Source organism: Heterocephalus glaber, unplaced genomic scaffold, assembly GCF_053883595.1.
Source record: "Heterocephalus glaber isolate CG9 unplaced genomic scaffold, H.glaber_assembly_v1.0 deba00000331, whole genome shotgun sequence".
NCBI lineage: Eukaryota > Metazoa > Chordata > Mammalia > Rodentia > Bathyergidae > Heterocephalus > Heterocephalus glaber.
Window position 1 is genome coordinate 33,688,570 of NW_028258142.1, and position 3,980 is coordinate 33,692,549.

General features: G+C 38.9%; 1 pseudogene; it reads right to left on the reverse strand.

Annotated features, from left to right (window-relative positions):
- Positions 1–1,777: 1,777 nt before the first annotated feature.
- On the reverse strand, positions 1,778–2,259 carry LOC110344030 (PEST proteolytic signal-containing nuclear protein-like; annotated as a pseudogene).
- Between the last annotated feature and the right edge of the window lie 1,721 nt (positions 2,260–3,980).

Genomic DNA, 3,980 nt, shown 5'->3' on the forward strand with positions numbered 1-3,980 from the left:
AAGAACTCATAGTTCTATATACATTTCCATTGTTTTACTTGGGGCTTAATCTAAACTTTAATGTAAAATAACAACTTATTAGGCATGTGTGTATGTTTCTTCTCTGGAGTTACTACCTATTAAAAAACATCAGCAAGTAAGTACCACCAATAAAATATTCTGAAGCTGCCTCCAAATTTAACATTGTAGGAATTCTGAAGGAAATCACTGTATCATTTTTCTTTTGTCTGTGACTATGCTTTCAAAGATGTGTTTAACTGTCACATTTTTTAAAAGTCCATATACAATACAAAAATACAAAAAAAAACACCCTACAGTACACAAATCTAACACTATATGTGACAAACAATTCCATAAAATGTGTTTGAAGATGCATTTTTTTTTCCTTCTATTTTCAGTACCTACAATATGCTTTTTTTTTTTTTGGTACTGGGGATTGAACTTCGGTCCTTGTGCTTATGCAGCAGGCGGCGAAACCACTGAGCTACATTCCCGGCCCCTACAATATGCTTTTGAGAGGTGACCAACTGGGTGGTATATATACACTTAAAATAAACCATATAATTGTTCTAATAAGAAATCCTTCCATGAGTTCAATTCAAATTGCATTTAACAACTTAGTAATGTAAAATGTGTAGACAAAGTTACAGAAAATACATCTTACGTCTTCTACAATGTCAATTTTTTTTTTTTGGTGTATTTTGGTTTTTTTGGTACTGGGGATCAACTTGGGACCTTGAGCTTGCGAGGCAGGCACTGGAACCACTGAGCTAAATCCCAGCCCTTTTTTTGGTGTTTATACCATTTAAAAAATAAAAACCAGTCAAATACTTAAGTAATACGTACATTTAAATTTTTGGTGGTGGTTTGCATTTTAAAAGAAACAGCTCCCTTATGGTTTGCCTCTCAAGTTCTGGTGGAAATGCTTACAGGAACTAGCTAATAAACAAACAAAAACCAAGAGAAGCACATTCAACATACTGATTTACTTTGGTAGTAAATGGCTGTTCTTTGAAGACTAATGAAGGTAGACAAGACCATTAAAGTAAAATGGGCTTTTTCAAATACTCGACACTTCACATAGAAATTTTTTGAAATTATTTTTTGTAAAAGAGCTAAGAATTTGTATCCACTGATAGTAATGCAATACCTAATAATATGATGACAAAACAAATGCCCATAAGGAAGAAAACTCCATTTTAATTTTATCTAAATTTACTTTCAGTCATAGTCCACCAACATTTTCCTTTCAATACAATACTCCCCCTTTCTCTATGAGACTGTTCCTGGGAGCCAGATGGTTTAGGTAATGAGGGAGTTAATTTAGGAGTAAATTCTGACAGTTTAAATAGACAGTAATTTTTTGCTTCCCTCTTAATGCGCTGATAGTTGTGTCTAAAAAATATGCAATTCTTAAAAAGGTACAATTTCTGATTTCTTTATTATCTATAACCTTTGGAAACTAATCACATGAAACTACAAAATTAGCAAATGTCTTGAAATCTGTACATAAAACATAAATTACCTCTAATTTCAAACTCTCACTTATTAGTGTGCCACTCAGTCTTTTTAAAAAATGAAAAAGAAAAAGTGGCTCCAAAGATAATTTTACACCACTCTTTAAAAAAGGAAACTGTTGGGGCTGGGAATTTAGCTCAATGGTTCCACTGCCTGCCTTACAAGTACAAGGTCCTGAGTTCGATCCCCAGTACCTAAAAAAGGAAACTGTTCCTTTTGACTTTACACCCATCCCACACCCCAATTCAAAACACATCATTTAATTGTCTTGATCATAGACATTTCCAAGATGAGATTTTATATTTCATTCCCATAGCTTCTGGTTGTCAGAAAACCCATGCTTTCCTTTATTGAAAGAGTTTGGTCCAGCTGATGTTGGTGTATCCCTTCCAATATTCTTCATCCTCATCTTTGCTTCTGGAGCCATTTCCTCTGATTCACTATCTTCATCTTCATTAAAAGCTGCTGCTACTGAAAGGGTTTTTGGAGCAAAAGTAGGAACAGTTTCTTTAGGGTTACTTGATCCAAGTTTGATGGATATAGCTGATGCTTTCTTTGTTATCTGACTATCTATGGCAAATCGAAACTTGGAGATCTTTGTAGGCTTTGTTGGGAGGTCTGCAGCTTCTGCAGCTGATCACGTCTCAGCGCTGCAACTGGAACTTTCCCCTCCATTACTCTGGCAGCTCCGCCTCACTTCAGCTTCTCAGGCTTCTCCTCTCCTGCCTTTCTGGCTGCCATTTTCCCAACCTCAGCCCTCCCCTCACAGATAGTTGTCTACAAGCTCCACTGGGTGGCCAACTGGACATGAGATGTTCTGACCTTTAAAATTCCTTTCTCTGGGGCAAAGCTATAGGCCCTGATGAAATTTAATTAGAGCTTTCGGTTTTATTTTATGTGGACATCAAAGATAAGTGTCTCTCCTATCTTCCTAGTGAGACATACATGACAGAGAGCCCTATGTGGCACTGTGTGCCCGGGCTTCTGTTGGCTCCACACGCCTTCCACTGTGCCTGCCAGGCAAGGTACAAGTGGGGAGACCAAGTCCAGAGCAAAAAGGATTTATTTGAAAGATACTGCAGCTCAGCAGGCTGCTAGGAAGTCAGACAACCAGCTTCAGAAAGAAGCTATGACTGAAAGAGCAACAGCAAAACTGGCAAGATCATGGCCTGAGAACTTTCTCACCAGGTGTGATGGCTAACCTTGACTGTCAACTTACTTGATTGGTTTGAGAAGCACATAAGATATTAAAAAAGTACACTTTTGGGTGTGTCTGAGTGGGTCAAGGATATAGACCTTGGGGACTATATCCTGTTCCCAGCCCCTTCTCTCTCTAGCTCTTCCTGCTTAATTTCAGCAACCATGTGGTTGATCAGCTTTCTCCCCCAGTGCCCCTCTGCCATGTTATGCCTGCCTTGGAGCCAGCTGACAATAGACTGAACCCTCTGAAACTGTGAGCTAAAATAAATATGTCTTCCTTTGAGTTGCTTATTCAGGGAATTTTGTCCCAGTGATGGAAATTTGATTTATATACCGGGAGACTGCCCCAGCACTACCAGCAGTAATGGCAATGGAAGCTGCCACTCTATGACTGTTGACTTATCTGCACATCGCTCCCTTCAGATGCAGTATGAGGGAAAAGCATCCAAATAGCCAAGACCAAAGTACAGATTTCCCACCCATAGCTGCCAGGAAACTGTCAAAGGATGCTTTGAGCCCTCTTAGCTTCCACCTCACTCTTACAGGTATTTTCACAAATCAAAGTGTAACAACATGCAGGAGTTGCTAAATAGTAACGAAGCTTGACTATAGTTGGTGTGCTTTGCTTGAAAAAATAAATGGTCACATTCCTTTACTCATATATGTTTATATGATAAAGAAAAATCATGACAGCTTCTGAGGCCAACGACAGGGTCTAACATAGTATAGAGTTTTGTACTTCAAAGGCTTTTTTTTTTTATCATTTGAGGATTTGGAATGTTTCCTTAACCATTTATTATGTTCCATCCCTTCTTACCAGACCTAAACATAGCCAGGAGGGGTTGCAAGAACTTAGGAGCCTGGTTTCTGAGCCTTTCTCTGCCACTGATTCTCTGTGCAACTTTGAGAATGTTACCTTTGCTCTCTGAATCTGTGCTGTATCACCTGGAAAGGGGGTGGACGAGCGGATCCCCACAAATTCTTTCCATCATCACATTGCAAGATCCCACACATCTGTTCTGCGGAGCATTTGAAAGAGGCCTAATTTCCCAATCAAAGACTGTCTTCACTTTCCAGGATGGAGGTTCCTAAGGGGCAGGGTGTGAATTGTCGGAGGTTGCTTGATATAAATATTATTGAGAATGACTCTATTCTGTGACCAAAATAATCCCCTGGAAGTGCCTTTCAACGCATCCAAACAATACACAAATTTGTTTCTACTTTTGTCTTTCCTGTATCAGGGAGCAGGCTAAGTATTCTTT